The following is an 18273-nucleotide window of genomic DNA, read 5'->3' on the forward strand; positions in this document are numbered from 1 at the left end:
CGAGGAAGACCTGGTCCTTTTGCTGACTGGTTCAAAGGATGGCTGAGGTGAAGAATTTAGGTCGAAAGGAACAGAGGGTACTGCTCGCTTTTCCTACTGGGTTTCCTTGGTTCTACCTGCGGCCCTTTTAGTTTTGCCTTTGGTTTTCATTTGAGTAGGCGCAGGCTCAGGTACTGGTTCTGGGGAATGGGTGTCGAGAATTGGTGTTTCATTTTGTGGTTTGGTTTGCGGCGAGAGGGGAGTCGGCGGAATGAGAGGTGGTATCTGGCTTGGGGGTGGTGGCGATTGAGGTAATGGCGGCGTTTGTGGTGGCGGTGACTGAGGGAGCGGCGGACTGGGGCTGGGGTTAGGGTTTGTGGGCAATGAGGATGGAGTACCCATTTTAGGTCGAAATTTGCTGAGTTTGGGTTTGTGGGAAGACCACATTTTAGTTCTTACCATTTTAATGAAAGGAAAGAAACCTTTCGGCTTCCTGTAAAGATTGCCGGAAAAAATGGCGTGGGAAAGGAGTCGACGAGGTTTATCGGGAGTGTGGGGGAGGCTTTTGGAAAATTGGCGGACATCTTGGGCTATTTTAAATTGTGGGGCAGACTTGTTGTAAGATGGGCCATGCTTGGGGTTAAGCATAAGGTTCAGCAGAATTTGCTTAAGACTCTGCTTGACAAGCAATGTCATCAGCAAGTTTCGGCAGGTTTTGGGAAAAATTGTGGTTTTGCTTGCCAAAAACAGTCCACAAGCTATGGAATTCTATCATGACCCTCAGCAATTACCAAATACACACAAACACCATAAAATTGAGGGATTTAAGTTCATCATCTCTTAGCACTCATCAAACACAATATATTTTCATTTAGCTCATGCAAGCATTTTTTTTTCAATTAAGACACTAATTGTGACTACCTTTTGCACACTTAATGAAATGATCTCCTTTCTGATCTTGTACCAAAAGCACATTTTCAGCAGCATTTTAGACAAGTTCCAAACATTCAAAAAATTTGCAGAAAAGACATAGAAATTGACCTTTTAAGCAGCATGAACTGTAGCATAAACAGTAACCAAAATCTGCAGATTACAAAAACTAGCAGCAATTCAAACAAAAACATGTAAATTCCTATCAGACTACAATATTATATATACACTAAAAGGTGAAACTCAATAAACATTATTTTTTTGCACTTCAATAAAGCTCACATCAGTCATAAATATCAAAATTGATCCTCATTCAAGTTGCATTCCACAGAATTTACACAAAACACAAAATCAAACATGTGCTATCAAGTACATTGCAACATCAGTAATTTAGCACAAGTTTAAAGGTATTACTGTTCACAGACACTGGATAAATTGCAGAATTTTGCTTATACTTGCCCCCTTTCAATTCTTTCTTTTTGCTACAAGTGTTAATTTGCCCAATCTTCATGAATGGCCTACAAAAGATAAACAAATGTCACTTTTGAGATTAATGAGGGTGAAAACTGAAAATGAAATGAAATGGAAAATTAATGAACTATAAAAGGATACGCTTGGGTTGCCTCCCAAGAAGCGCTTGTTTAGGGTCTTAAGCTTGACCTTCCACTCCAAATCTCTTAAGCATCCCTAATTGGAGAACCAAGCCATGAAATCTCTACAAACTTTTGTGTGGGTTCTCCAACAATATAGTGCTTTAATCTCTGCCCATTAACTTTGAAAGTCCCTGAGGTTTCATTGCCTATCTCAACAGCTCCATAGGGGTATACTTTTATAACAGTGTAGGGCCCTGAACATCTTGACTTCAATTTTCCTAGAAATAACCTTAACCTAGAGTTATATAGGAGAACAACATCACCTTCTTGAAATTCTTTCCTCCTAATATGCTTATTATGCCATCTCTTAGTTCTTTCCTTGTAAAGCTTGGCATTTTCATAAGCATCCAATCTAAGTTCCTCAAGTTCATTTAGTTGCATCATTCTTTTTTCTCCTGCAGTTTTTAAGTCAAAGTTCAGTGTCCTTATAGCCCAATATGCTCTATGCTCCAACTCCAAAGGTAAATGACAAGCTTTCCCATAAACCAATCTAAATGGGGTAGTTCCAATAGGGGTTTTAAAAGCTGTTCTATAGGCCCAAAGAGCATCATCTAACTTTAGTGACCAATCTTTCCTTGAACTATTCACTGTTTTCTCAAGAATTCTTTTCAGCTCTCTATTGGAGATCTCCACTTGACCACTAGTTTGTGGATGGTAGGGTGTTGCAATCTTATGCTTCACTCCATATTTTTGTAATAATCTTTCAAATTGATGGTTGCAAAAATGAGAACCTCCATCACTTATAATGGCACGTGGAGTTCCAAATCTTGTAAAAATGAACTTTTTAAGGAATTTAATCACAACTCTAACATCATTAGTTGGAGATGGTATAGCTTCAACCCATTTGCTCACATAATCTACTCCAACTAAAATGTATTTGTGTCCCAAGGACGATGGAAAAGGTCCCATGAAATCAATGCCCCACACATCAAATAGTTCCACTTCCAATATATTTTGGAGGGGCATTTCATCTCTCTTTGAGATATTACCCATCCTTTGACACCTATCACATGCAATTACAAACTTCCTCACATCTTTAAACATGTGTGGCCAAAAGAACCCTGCTTGAAGAACTTTTTCTGCAGTCTTTGTCACACTCATATGACCCCCATAAAGTGAATAATGGCAATCTTTGATAACATTCCCTATCTCCTCATCAGCTAAACATCTTCTAATCAGCCCATCTCCACATCTCTTGAACAAAAATGGCTCCTCCCAATCATAATCCTTCACATCAAAAAGAAATTTCTTCTTTTGCTGCCATGTTAGATCAGGTGGAAGGATTCCACACACTAGATAGTTCACAAAATCTGCATACCAAGGGACTTGTGCATTCATGATTACTAACAGTTGCTCATCAGGAAAATAATCATCTATTGGGGGCTCTTTTCCCAAATTGTCTCCTTGTTCTTGCCTCAATCTAGATAGATGATCCGCTACCACATTTTCTACTCCTTTCTTATCTTTAATTTCCAAGTCAAACTCTTGAAGGAGTAACACCCACCTTATCAATCTAGGTTTAGCCTCTTTTTTCTGAAGGAGATACTTGATAGCTGCATGATCCGTGTATACTATTACCTTAGACCCCACAAGATAGGACCTGAATTTGTCTACTGCAAATACTACTGCCAAAAACTCTTTTTCTGTAGTAGAGTAATTTATTTGAGCATCATCTAAGGTCCTACTTGCATAGTATATTGCATACACCTTCTTATCTTTCCTTTGTCCCAAAACAGCCCCAATGGCATAATCACTAGCATCGCACATTAACTCAAAAGGTAATGACCAATCGGGTGGCTGCATAATAGGAGCAGATATCAAAGCTTCCTTTATCCTGCAAAAAGCATTCATACAATTAGTATCAAAATTAAATTCCACTTCTTTACTCAATAAATTGGTAAGAGGTTTAGAAATCTTAGAGAAATCCTTGATGAATCTCCTATAAAATCCAGCATGCCCCAAGAAACTCCTCACTCCCTTCACAGATGTTGGGGGTGGCATTTTCTCAATAATTTCTACCTTTGATTTATCCACCTCAATACCCCTGTTTGACACAAGATGTCCCAAAACAATTCCTTCTTGTACCATAAAATGGCACTTTTCCCAATTCAAAACTAAATTGAACTCTTCACATCTCTGCAAAACCTTAGACAAGTTAGATAAGCATTCATCAAAAGATTTACCATACACAGAAAAATCATCCATGAACACTTCCATAATACCCTCAATCATGTCAGAAAATATGGACATCATACATCATTGAAATGTAGCAGGGGCATTACATAGTCCAAATGGCATCCTTCGGTATGCAAAGGTACCATAAGGACATGTGAAGGTAGTTTTATCCTGATCATTTGGGTGAATAGGGATCTGAAAGAACCCTGAATAGCCATCTAAATAGCAAAAATAAGAATGATGAGTTAGTCTCTCAAGCATTTGATCTATAAATGGTAATGAAAAATGGTCCTTTCCAGTTGCCTTATTCAATTTCCTATAGTCTATACACATTCTCCATCCAGTTACAGTTCTTGTAGGTATTAGTTCATCATTTTCATTTTTCACTACTGTGATGCCCCCTTTCTTAGGTACAACATGGACTGGACTTACCCAATTGCTGTCAGAAACAGGGTAAATAATACCTGCATCAAGCAATTTCAAGATCTCATTTTTCACAACCTCTTTCATATTTGGATTCAATCTCCTTTGTGATTCTCGAGAGGCTTTATGGTCATTTTCCAACAAAATTCTATGCATGCACACAGAAGGATGTATTCCTTTAATATCATCAATGGTATAACCAATTATCCTTCTATGCTTCCTAAGAACTCTCAATAATTTTTCAACCTCACAATCAGTCAATTTAGCACTAACAATCATAGGATATGTAGAATTTTGACCTAGAAAAGCATACCTGAGATTTGTTGGAAGAGGTTTCAACTCTACCTTAGGTGCTTCACTTTTCTCAAGCTTTGATGATGAAGTTGTATCTTGCTTCAAGTTCCCAATCTTTTCAATATCAGCCATAGGCAAAGGTGGATTTCCTTCCAAAATTGTAGCATATTCTGCAGCTTCTTCAATCTCATCCCCTTTTTTGATGTTATGAACCAAACAAGCTTCTAAAGGATCTTTAGGATGTTGCTTTTTAAGCACTTCTCTAACCTCTTCATCTATCACATCAACTCTCAAGCATGAGTTTGAATCATCTTTCTTTTTCATTGCTTGAAACAAATTAAATTCAACTTTCTCTTCCCCAACTTCCAATGTAAGTCTCCCATTTTTTACATCAATCACAGCTCCAGCAGTAGCAAGGAAAGGTCTACCAAGAATAATAGGAATGTGTACATCCTCCTCCATCTCCAATACCACAAAATCCACTGGTATGAAAAATTTCCCAACTTTTAGAGGAACATTCTCAATTATTCCAATTGGAAATTTAATAGACCTATCTGCTAACTGTAGTGATATAGTAGTAGGCTTCATTTCTCCAATCTTCACTTTCTCATAGATAGACAATGGCATCAGACTAACACTGGCTCCAAGATCACATAAAACCTTATCTATACTAATATCCCCAAAGTGACATGGTATGGAGAAACTTCCAGGATCCTTCAATTTGGGTGGAAGCTTATTTTGCAAAATAGCACTGCTTTCCTCCGTGAGAGCTATAGTCTCAAATTCCTCCAATTTCTTCTTGTTAGATAAAATCTCCTTCAAAAACTTGGCATATGAAGGCATTTGTGCTAAGGCATCAGTGAAAGGAATAGTCACATGCAAAGACTTCAATACCTCCAAAAACTTCCCAAATTATTTATCCAATTTTGCTTTCTGAAACCTTTGTGGGAATGGTAAAGGTGGCATGTAGGCTTTAGGTGCAACGTATTTGGGCTCTTCTTCTTTACTCTCCCCCTCCTTACTTCCTTTTTCTTCCACTGAATTTTCTTTCTCAGCTTCAATTCTAACTTCAGCTTCAGTTTGTTCATCTCCTTCTCTGCTTTTCTTTTCTTCAACTTTCTCTTCAATCTTTTTATCTCCATCCTTCAATATTTTTCCACTTCTCAATGTAATAGCCTTGCAATGCTCCCTTGAATTTTCTAGTTGGCTAGGAAGCTTCCCAAATGCTTTGTTACTTGAAGAGCTAGCTTGTTGAGCTATCTGATTCTCTAACATCTTGTTGTGTGTTGCCATTTGATCTACTTTAGATGCTAATTGAGAAATCATTTCTTGTTGACTTTGATGGCTCACAAGTAGAGTTTCAATCATAGATTCCAATCTAGCTGTCTTGTCTAGTTGTGCTTGTTGTGGTAGAGGTGGAGCAGGTGCATTTTGAGGTTTAGAAATTCCAGGGGGGGGCCTCTATTCTGCTGAAAATTCTGATTTGTTGATATCCAGAAGGTTGCTGAAAATTCTGATTTTGCCCTTGTCTACCTCCCCAAGAGAAATTGGGGTGGTTTCTCCATGCTGGATCATAAGTTGCAGAAAATGAGTTACCACCGGTCTTTGATTGTAGTTCCCACATAATCCACTTGCTCACTTGAAAAATCTTGATTAAGTGCAGAAAAATCACGCACAATTGACATTTGCAGCTCCAACTTCATCAGACACTAGAACCTCCAGTTGAAGAATCTACTTTCATGCTCAGCTTGTCCATCTTCCTTGTCAAAGCATCAAATTTAGCATTAATCATATTCATGGCATCAAGCTCAAACATACCAGCTGGTTTCTTGATCTCATTCCTCTCACAACTCCATTGGTAGTTGTTATAAGCAATTTTATCAAGAGCGGAAAAAGCTTCATCTTCAGATTTCTCCATAAGGTCACCTCCAGAAGATGCATCAATCGTACTTCTAATAGCTGGTGAAACTCCATTGTAAAAGTGTTGAACAAGCATCCACTTAGGAATCCCATGATGTGGACATCTCCTTTGCAAATCCTTGTACCTCTCCCATGCTTCATACAAGCTCTCATCATCTTTAGGTTTAAAAGAAGTCAGCTCATTTCTCATTTTAGTGCCTTGCTTGGTGGAAAATATTGAGCTAAAAATGCTTGAGAAAGTTCATCCCATGTTGTGATAGAACTCGGTGGCAAAGAATGTAACCACTCTCTAGCTCGGTCCTTCAGAGAAAAAGGAAATAATCTGAGTCGAATTGCATCATCAGAAACTCCATTTATCTTCAACATATCGCTGATCTCAAGAAAGTGTGCTAGATGCACATGTGGACTTTCACTTGGATTTCCTCCAAATTGTGCTTGTTGTACCATTTGAGTGAGTGCTTGATTCAAAATTATTAGCTTCTACTCTTGGCCTTGTGATACTTGGCATGAAATCTCCAATGTTAGGATAGGCATGATCTTTCACAGAGCGGTTGTTATTGTTGTTGTTGTTGGCCATTTCTTCTTGTAATTCCTCTTGCTCTTGTGCTCTTTCTTGTTGTTGTTGAGCCTTAATTTCAGCTTTTCTCCTCTTAGATTCTGCTCTTAAAGCTTTTGCTGTCTTCTCTATTTCTGGGTCAAAGAATAAATTGATTTCTTCACTTTTTGTCCTTCTCATAAAATAAAGCACCTGAAAAACAAAAATAAACAAATTCTCAAAGTAAAATGATAAAAAATAAAATAAAATAAAGTGCCCAAATTAACCAAACAAACAATTGTTCAATATCAAACAAAAATCAAATCCCCGGCAACGGCGCCAAAAACTTGATGTACGAAAATCCGCAAGTATACGGGTCGTCTCAAGTAATAAAGTGATGAATCAAGTATCGTTCCCACAAGAATTTGCTGTTTGATTACTAAACTATGAATGAAGCGATTATTTGGGCTAATGATTAATGAATAAATGTTAAATGTAAATGAGCAAGGTAAATTGATTAATCTAATTGAAATGGGTAAAGAGCAAACAAATAAATTCTAATTCTAGTTCGCAATTAAACTAAAATTAACAATGGGTAATTTAAACGAAAGTCTAATTATGGTAAAAATTGATTCCAGAGTTGGGGGTTTATGCATAAATTAATTGGGATTTGTCTTGGGCATTCCAATTTTTAGGGAAAAATAGAGTTTGAAGGAAATTGATTCTAAATCCCTTTGATATCTTTTTCAAGCAAATCAAAGTGTATTCTAAAATAACCAAACCTACTTTCGTATGTATTTGATTACTTTAAAACCCATTAAGTTTTGTAACCAATAATTAATTCCTCTTAAAGTCCTAGTTTATTTCTAAATCTAGGTGATTTTAAGTTCCAATCCATGATTACCCATCAATGACTTTCACCTTTCGGTCCTTCAATCAAATATTAACACAATACCCAATGGGTACCAATATTAGGCAAGTAAATCAAGCACACAAGGAAGGAATCAAAACTCATATTCATATAAAATAAGGAAATACCCAATCCAAATCCACAAATTAATCTAAGACATATTTCCCAACTCTGAAATCTAAAGAAATTACTCACTCATGATGGTATTTACAAGAAATATTGATGGAAAGTAAAGGAAAACATGATAAGAGGACTGAAATAGAAAAACCCAGGTGGAAGAACCAAAGTCCCTGGTTTCTGGAGCTCCAAAACTGGTGCAGCAGCTCTTCCCCAAGAGAAATGGCGTCTTCTCCCTCTCTTTCTATTAGATTTTCTTTCCTTTTTGTTTTTCCTCTCTTCCTCTTATGGCAAAAATAAGGAAATGATGAATTTATATGGTTCCTAAAAGTTGCCCTAAAAGTAAATAAAAGCCAAGGAGTGGATAGGAAATGAGGTGTAAAATTATCCAAGTCAGCAGCATCTTTCACGTTCTGGGCAGTCTGCTTAGGGTTCGGCTTAACCCTAAGCAGCTTCTTAGCAAATTTTAGCCTCTGGTCGCACTGTCTGCTTAAGGTTAAGTAGACCTTCAGCAAATCTCGGCAGACTTAGAGTAAAATAGACTTTTTCTGCTCATGCTTGACCTGTGCTGCACCTTAAGCACTGTCGCTTTACCCTAAGCATGACCTTAAGCAAAGTCTCAAGTAAATTTCAGCTAGTTTGCTCTTTCAAGGCTTGATTTCTTTAACTTTCCTCCATGCTTAAAGAACTTCAAATCTCTTCAAATTATTTCCTATTGCACTCATTGATCTTCGATTTGCCACAAAATCCTATCAAAAACAACAAAATTACAAAAATCAAATATAAAGTATTTAAATTTAACAAATAAGCTAAAATAAAACTAAAAACATAAAATATACTAAAATATGAGGGCAAAATAGATGCAAAACTATCCTAAAATGCCTATATGAATTGAGTATAACAACTGATGCGGCTGATCTCCAGTACCTACGCGATGGAAAACCAACGCGCTAAGCATAACGGTTAGTGGTGCATAATTTATAATAACAATAATTTAATAATTTGAAACAATATATACAACTCATAATTTTTGGGTCTTTTATATTTTTATTGCTCTTTGGAAATAATTAACATTATCGGGATCTTTTATGATTACTTATTGTATTTTAAGTCTTAATTAATTTTTTTATCAGTGCCCAAGAAAACCTATAACAAATTATAAAAGCTGGATGTACGGGTGTATACTGGTTAGACAGCCATATATCTATCCAAGATATCGTCATGTGCACGAGGCCACCGTCGCACGAGACTACCGTCGAGCTTGTAAAGCCAGAAATAAAGTAGGCATATAGCCTGTAGAACAATCATACCAGACATATATTGTCAGTTCATGATTTTCTCGGTAGGCAGTACTGCTATCTGTAGTCCCTAATTGGTATACTAATTTATCCAACTAAATAAATAAGTCTAGGTATACTATGGGCAATTAAATATTTTTAATTAATTTAGCACTATTCACTATTACTATTTTCTAGTACTGTTCATTAGTACCATAAATTTCATATTAATAGAACATTAGTCCTAATTTACATATTCATATCATTTTTAATATTAAATTTTCCTCATGAGTATTTTAATCATCCTATATAGCATTTTTCCCATGAACCTTTCTTTAGGTTCATGTTGATGTGTTATCTTTATCTAGGAATTTGATTAGGTTGGGATGTCTATTTAATCACAATTCCTTCATAACAATTGCTCCTCTATGTTTAAACTTGAATTTCAGTTTTTGAATCACTAAATTTGGGGTTATAGAACTCAAGTTATGGTCAAAATACCAAAGGAATAGTATTTCGGGACATTTTCTGGGTTGGCAGTTTCAGTAACCCAACTTGTGCTATCAATTTGGATTGGTTAAAGGCAAAACTAGATTAAGTGGTCTTCATGAAAAGTGTAGCCCTATGTCTAAACTTTCCATGGGTAAAATTTTAGGTCATTTGGACCAGTATAGAGAGAGTTATGACAAAATGAACATGTACTGTTCATTTGGTCATTTTCTAAGTTGACAGTTTCAGTGACCCAACTTGTGCTAACAATTTGAATTTGTTAAAGGCAAAACTGGGTTAAGTGGTCTTCATGAAAAGTGTATCCCTATGTTTAAACTTTCCATGGGTAAAATTTTAGGTCATTTGGACTAGTATAGAAAGAGTTATGACCAAATGAACACGTACTGTTCATTTGGTCATTTTCTGGGTTGGTAGTTTCACTGACCCAACTTGTGCTAACAATTTGAATTTGTTAAAGGCAAAACTGGATTAAGTGGTCTTCATGAAAAGTGTAGCCCTATGTCTAAAATTTCCATGGGTAAAATTTTAGGTCATTTGGACCAGTATAGAGAGAGTTATGACCAAATGAACACGTACTGTTCATTTGGTCATTTTCTGGGTTGGCAGTTTCACTGACCCAATTTTTGCTAACAATTTGAATTTGTTAAAGGCAAAACTGGATTAAGTGGTCTTCATGAAAAGTGTAGCCCTATGTCTAAAATTTCCATGGGTAAAATTTTAGGTCATTTGGACCAGTATAGAGAGAGTTATGACCAAATGAACACGTACTGTTCATTTGGTCATTTTCTGGGTTGGCAGTTTCAGTAACCCAATTTTTGCTAACAATTTGAATTTGTTAAAGGCAAAACTGGGTTAAGTGGTCTACATGAAAAGTGTAGCCCTATGTCTAAACTTTTCATGGGTAAAATTTTAGGTCATTTGGACTAGTATAGAGAGAGTTATGACCAAATGAACACGTACTATTCATTTGGTCATTTTCTGGGTTGGCAGTTTCAGTAACCCAATTTGTGCTAACAATTTGAATTTGTTAAAGGCAAAACTGGGTTAAGTGGTCCTCATAAAAAGTGTAGCCCTATGTCTAAACTTTCCATGGGTAAAATTTTAGGTCATTTGGACCAGTATAGAGAGAGTTATGACCAAATGAATACGTACTGTTCATTTGGTCATTTTCTGGGTTGGGTGCAGGGAAATCCGAATTTGGGCAGTATTTAGCTCAAGTTTTGGACAGAATTTGGGCATGATTTCTTTATGGAAAATGGGCTATTTTGGGTCTAGTTTCACCTCCAATTGGCCTCATGATGCATACATTTTGCATAATCATTTAGGTTTAATTTCATAACCATTTTTATTTGATTATTAGTCATTTTTAGCTAATTTTATTAGTTAATTAGTTAGTTTTTCATAATTGTCGATTTTGGATTAATTTGTAATTTTTACTTTGTTTTGTAGGAAAAATGGTGTTTTTGAAGGACTAAAGAGAATTTTGCCATTGAGGAGTGTCTTCTACAGCAAAAAGATGTCAAAAACAAGTTTTCAAGCTGAAATATGCATTGACCAAACTGTGCATAACTTGCCGCATAAGCTATGCAGATCTGCATAAGGAGAAAGATCACTGTTCCAGAACCAGCCGAAATGTGCATAAGGAGACTGCATAGCTTATGCACATTCTCGCCTCCCTTATGCACATTCACGAAATTGTGCATAACCTATGCACCAAGTCATGCAGCTTCGCATAAGTGACCTGTAATCAGCTAAAATCAGATAAGGGACTGCATAACTTATGCAGTCCACTTATGCAGTCCCATGAAGAGTTCATTAATGAGCTGGCAGGAGATTCCCTCAAATAATTCCTCCTAGAACATACCATTTTAGGGCTCCATGTCAGAAAAATGCTATAAATAGTCCCATTTTCTCATTTTAGAAGGGGGACAAGGAGAAAAGAAGAAGAGGAGAAGAGAGGCAGAATTTGAGGAGTCATTTTCACCTTCCACACCATTTTTAACCAAGATTTGCAGATTTCTTCCTTCCTTTACATTTTTCTACATTTCTAGTGTTTAATTTCTTACTTCTTAGCTTAGATTAAAGCTTTATTTCCATTTAAACTCATCATATCTTGTAAGCATTATGGATAGTGAGTAGTTTACTTTTGATTCTGGAGTAAGGGATGTAATATTTTAGTTATTTTTGTGGATTTGAACTGGGTTAGTCCCAATTTAATGAATTTATGAGGTTTAATCCATTTCTTGTGTGCTTATTCACATGCTTAATGAAGGGCCCCATTAAGTTATGTTCTTAATCCTTGGTTGAAGCACCGAAAGGAGAAAACCAAGTGATAGTTAATCAAGAAATTGGACTTAATTAACTTAGATCTAGAAATAGACTAAGGGTTAAGAGGGTTTTAATAGATTGATTAAAGAACCTAATGGGTCTTGGTTAATTTTAACTCCACGAAAGTAGGATTAAGTTAATTAAGGCACTCTTTGTCTCACTCGAAAGAGTTTTCAAAGGATTTTAGAATTAATCTCCTTTAAACCCATAAATTTCATGGATTGGGCTAGCTAGGGAAAATCCCAAAATAGCTTGAATATGAAATCCCGAACTCCGGAATCGCCTTTTTACCATTGTTAATTTCTAATCGAATTTAATCATTTGCCATTTTAAATATTGCCATATTTGAACTTGCTTATTTCAATTTGATGCAATTTTAGTTTAATTAATACATTGTTGAATAGAATATTAAATTTGCACATTTAGATTTCGTACTCCATTACCCATTAATTCATTATTTTAATTTCATGAATACTTCAATTTAGTCAACTTTTATATCGAAAATTCAATCATTAACACAACTCCTCGTGGGATTGATATCTTTTCTATATTACTTGTACGACCCGTGCACTTGCGGTTGGGACGCATCAAGTTTTTGGCGCCGTTGCCGGGGAGTTGTTTGTTTAAGATTGAATTCTTGATCATTTTAGTTGTTTTTAGTTTTATTTTTGTTATCTTTTCATTTTTGTGTTTGTTTGTTCTTTTTCAGGTACTTTTAATCTTTTATGAGAAGAGCTAGAAGCTCAAGTGATACATCCTTGTTGTTCAATCCTGAAATAGAGAAATTTTGTAAGGCCAACAAGAAAGAAACCAGAAAAAGGAAGGAAGCTTTGAGAGAAACCGAAATTGAAGCAGATATGGCTGATGAAAGAATTAGAATTGGTGTTGGTAATGCTGGAAATGGTCAAAACAATGAAAATGAAGCCCAAGGAGAAGAAGTTGTTAATGCAAACGTGCCTAGGGGAAGTATGATGGATCATGCTTTTCCACGTTTTGATGATTTGAGAGAGAGCATAGCAAGACCAAGGATTGATGCAAATAGTTACAAGATGGATTTTGGAGTTCTTCAAATGATTCAGAATTCTCAATTTGGAGGACATCCTTCTGAAAATCCACACACACATCTGAAGAAGTTTGCTATGATTTGTGACATGCAAAAACAACCTGGAGTATCTGATGATGCAGCAAGGCTAAAATTGTTTCCATTCTCTTTGAAAGATAGAGCATTGGATTGTCTTGAGTCTTTACCTCACAACTCTATTACAGATTGGTAGCAGCTCACTGATGTATTTATTGCCCAATACTTTCCACTGAAAACTCAAGAGTTGAGGAATCAAATGATTGCTTTTAGACCAAGAGAAGATGAGACTCTTTATGAGTCATGGATGAGATGGAAGGAGTTGGAGAGACAATGTCCACATCATGCCATTCCTAAATGGATGATAAACCAGAATTTTTACACAAATGTCACTCCTGCTATCAGAGGAATCATTGATGCTCAAACTGGAGGGGAATTCATCATTAAGCATGAAGATGAAGCTTATGAGTTATTAGAGAAAATAGCAAAGAATACCATCTATGGAGTAGTCCAAGAGGGTCAACTCCAACTCAAAAAAGGCAAGTTGCTGGAATGTATGAGCTTGATCCATTCAACATGATCAATGCCAAATTTGATGCACTCACTAATGTCCTTGCTAAGAAAATGGAGGATTTAAGTATGCTAGTCAGTTCATCATCATGCTCTGGAAGTTCTCAACAAGTTACTTATGCAGAAGGAACAATGAGCTGTGGAGTAGATTATCCTTCATATGCTTGGAGGAATCATCCCAATTTTTCATGGGAGAATCAGCAAAATCAAGCTTCAACTCAGAACTTTCCATCACAACAACAAGAGCGTCAATACCAACAACCTAGGCAACCACCACCTAGTTTTCAAAGAAAAGAATGCAAATCGCACCTTTACCAAGACAGCAAGAACAAAGTTCCACCACAGAGGCTTTATTACAACAAATTCTTGCTAATCAAATTAAGCGTGATGAAGAGTTGAGAGAGATGAAAGCAAGGCTGGAACAAATGCACACACACAATAGGATCTTTGGAAAATCGATTGCACAACAAGCATGCTCATCAAGTACCAATTCTATGGGGAAACTTCCTAGTCAAACAGAAAATCCAAGGGAGCAATGTCATGCCATCACACTGAGGAGTGGTAAAATAGTGCATAATGAGAAGAGTGAAAAAGTTAAAAAGAGAGAAAATGAGGAAGATTTTGAGGGAGATGAAAAACAAAAGAGTGAAAAAGGGAGTGCAAGAAAAGGTAAAGAGGAGGTTGGAGAGAAAGAAGAGAAATATATACCTCCGTAGCCTTACAAGCCACAGACTTCCTTTCCACAGAGATTTCAAAAGCCAAGCTTGATAAGCAATTTGGGAAGTTCTTAGAGGTTTTGAAGAAGCTATATATAAATGTGCCTTTTATCGATGCTCTTTCCCAAATGCCTTCTTATGCTAAGTTTTTGAAAGAAATTCTCTCAAACAAAAGAAGACTTGAAGATAATGAGATCAGAGCCTTAATCGAGGAATGCAGTGCTATCCTTCAAAGGAAACTTCCTCCAAAGCTCAAGGATCCAGGGAGTTTTTCAATTCCATGCCATATTGGGGAATCATGTTCTATAAAAGCTTTATGTGATTTAGGGGCTAGTGTAAGCCTTATGCCCCTCTCCATCTATGAGAAGCTTAACATGGGAGATCTTAACACAACCCACATTTCTCTTGGCCATGCAGATCAATTAAATATCCGTAAGGATCTTAGAAAATATACCACTGAAGGTTGGAAAATTTTACATCCCAGTTGACTTTGTCATTTTGGACATGGAAGAGGATTCTCATATGCCAATCATTTTGGGGAGGCCTTTCCTGGCTACAGCTGGTGCTTTGATTGACGTGAAAGGTGAAAAGCTTACTCTTAGAATCGGAGAGGATCAGTTAGTCTTCAATATTGGCAATGATAAGAAGAAGCAACATGAAGATGTAGACTCTTGTTTGAGAATTGATATAGTTGATGAGTTAGTAAAAGAGCAATTTAGAAAGAGCTATCCGAAGGCTTCTCTTGAAAGTTGTCTTATCCATGAAGGGAGTATCAATGATGAAAATCCAAAAGAGGCTGCATTTGCACAAGATTTGAATAGTAATCCACCTTGTCCTATGGCACCAATCTTTCAAGTTGAGGAAGTGGAGAAAAGTGAAGTAAAGCAACCATCTCTCAAAGAAAAGATGCACCAAAGGTTGTCAAGAAAGAAATGGTCGGATTTTTAGACAAAGCAACAAGGATCTTCTCATGTGATGGAAAGAAAATGAAGTATAGATTCATTGAAGCACCTATTGGAAACAGAGGCAACAAATTCCAATTTCAGCCACCATGAAACATGAAAAGAGTCTAGCTAAGGACTATAAATTAGCGCTCTTGGGAGGCATCCCAAGTCCTTTTATTTTGCTTTTGTTGATTTACTTTCATTTTCATTAATTTTGTTTTTATCTTAAATTTCCTCAAATTCAATTTTTGACATTATTAAATCTTGTCCCTTGTAGATGTATATCAATGAAGAAAGGCTGGTGAACTATTGTGAGCTGATATCTGTTTATTGCAGAGGAAAAATGCAATCTGCAGAAAAGGAAAAGTCTGCAGCAGATAGATTCTGTCCTTGAGCTGCAATCTGGTTTATGCAGAGAGGAAGAAGAAATTCTGCAGCAAAGAGGGTGTTTGCAGCAGATGGCTTGTGTTTTGGTAAGGTTGGGTGTGAGACTTTTAAGTATGTGTGATTTTAATCTTAATATGGTGGTAAGTGAGTCATTTTTGCAGTTTTGAGCTTCTTTGGGTTGTAGGATTCAAGGTAAAAATGCTGCATTTTCTTGGCAAAACTTGGAGACTTCATTTCATCATTTGTGGTTAGATGCAACTTCATGCAAATTTTATGGAGTTTTATGTGCTAAATGTTGATTTGCAGAATTTGTCTTAAAATGGCATAGTTCTCAAAGGTCTTTTATGTAGGATCCATTTTTTACATGCTTGTGTGATGCCTTTTTGATATACTTTGTATATATTGATGTGTTTTTGGTGAAACTTCTCATGGTTTATGCTTCATGGAATTATATTTCCTCATTCTAGGGTATTTTTCACACTTGCAATCCATGTTCTATTGCATTCTTGATCTTGCTAACTTGTGCATAAGCAACTGCATAGCTTATGCAATCCTGCATAACCACAATTCTTGCCATTTTCCACCTTTATTGCAAGTGCATAAGGAGAGTGCATAGCTTATGCATAACCTCATTTTGTCAAATTTCATATCTGTCAAAACTTGCATAAGGTGAGTGCATGACTTATGCACATTTGCACAACTTCAAATTCTGCATTTTCTCTCTCTCTGAAAGTGCATAAGCGAGTGCATAACCTATGCATACGCATAACCAAAAACTCTGAATTTCCACTGCCGAGGTGCATAAGCGAGTGCATAACCTATGCATACGCATGACCGAAAACCTAAAAATCAAACTTGCCGAGGGGTGCATAAGGAAGGTGCATAAGTTATGCACTTCCGCATAACCAAGAACTCCAAAAATTCAAACTTGCCGAGGGGTGCATAAGCAGAGTGCATAACCTATGCACTTCTGCATGACCACCAACCCAAAATTCCAAAAATTGCCGAACAGTGCATGAGCAGAGTGCATAACCTATGCACTTCTGCATGACCAGATTTTCTGAACAACCACTTCTGCCGAGAGATGCATAAGGGGAGTGCATAACTTATGCACTCCCGCATGACTTCGCTCCTCAAAATTTCAAGGGTCACCGAAACTTGCATAAGGAGAGTGCATAACTTATGCACTTCCGCATGACAAAAAAAAAAAAAAAAAAAAAATTTTTTTTTTTTTTTTGCAAATATTTTACATAGCCTATGCAACCCTTATTGCCACTCATGCAGAACCGCACGGCTTATGCACCCTACTTATGCACATGTTCTGGAAAAGTTAAAACCTGCTGAGACTTGCATAAGGAGAGTGCATAACTTATGCACTTCCGCATGACCAAAAAAAAAAAAAAAAAAAAAAAATTTTTTTGCAAATATTTTACATAGCCTATGCAACCCTTATTGCCACTCATGCAGAACCGCACGGCTTATGCACCCTACTTATGCACATGTTTTGGACAGCACTTTACTCTGCATAACCTGACCTCTTATGCATCACCATTATTCCTTGAATTCTCATCCGCTCTATACTGTAACTCTTTCCTTTTGCTCTTAAATTTCACAATTCCTGGTAATTTCTCTTTACTTTGAATTTTGATAATGCACTACTTGAGACATTGAGGACAATGTCCAATTTTGAGTTTGGGGGTGCACATTCATTTTGATTTTTGCTTCATTTTTTTTACATTTTGAGTATAGGAACATCTCATCCCATTTCATTTACATATATTGTAAATATTTTACATATACATCCATACATATATATACATAACACATCTACACACACATTATACATCACTTAGAAATTATACACTTTGCACACAAATAGACTTCTTCCATTTAGTTAATGCATTGCTCATTTTTAGGAATCATGCATCATGCATTAAAATCTTTTGCCAAATCCCTTGAGTATTGAAAAGTTGCCTATGAGAGTGATTTGACTTACCTTTAGTTGGGTTTGTGGATTGAAAGTTTCCTAAGAGGTGCAAAGTTTTGAAGTGTCTATCCCTTGCCTATATCTTCTTAGCCAAAAAGCCACCCAACTAGTCCTTTAGAGATTGGAGTGTTTAGAGGGAGTTATTGGATATAAGGTAGTCAAATGATGTCTCACCAATCCTAGAACAAATTTTCTAAACCTTTCAAGGCGAAATATCAGCTTATACTTGAAAAGAGAGATGATTAGGCATTCTTTGATTTAAACCTTCTCATTTTAAACCTTTGACCCTTTTTCCTAATTAAAATTGACCTTTGAAAACCCCTTTGAGCCTTTTTATCCCTAATTTTTCTTGAAATCCTTATTGCTACCTAGCCAATGAACCAAACACTCCAACCCTTTTCATGAGAATAATATTGAATATTAGGTACACTTTCTAAAAAATCCAAATAAAAAAAATATATATACAAAAAAAGGGAGAAGAAGTGCTTGTCATCTTGTAAAAGTGCTAGTATATGTGCTTTTCACTATTGCCATTCAAAA

General features: G+C 36.3%; 2 non-coding genes across 2 annotated transcripts; one reads left to right on the forward strand and one right to left on the reverse strand.

The window, feature by feature from the left end:
- Positions 1 to 6460: 6460 nt before the first annotated feature.
- Positions 6461 to 6567, forward strand: LOC131179663 (small nucleolar RNA R71). Its single transcript, XR_009148551.1, has one exon. It is a non-coding gene; the product is annotated as a small nucleolar RNA R71 (small nucleolar RNA).
- Positions 6568 to 13372: 6805 nt separating this feature from the next.
- Positions 13373 to 13480, reverse strand: LOC131179715 (small nucleolar RNA R71). The gene has a single exon (XR_009148602.1). It is a non-coding gene; the product is annotated as a small nucleolar RNA R71 (small nucleolar RNA).
- Between the last annotated feature and the right edge of the window lie 4793 nt (positions 13481 to 18273).

Source organism: Hevea brasiliensis, chromosome 4, assembly GCF_030052815.1.
Source record: "Hevea brasiliensis isolate MT/VB/25A 57/8 chromosome 4, ASM3005281v1, whole genome shotgun sequence".
In the NCBI taxonomy this organism is placed as follows: domain Eukaryota; kingdom Viridiplantae; phylum Streptophyta; class Magnoliopsida; order Malpighiales; family Euphorbiaceae; genus Hevea; species Hevea brasiliensis.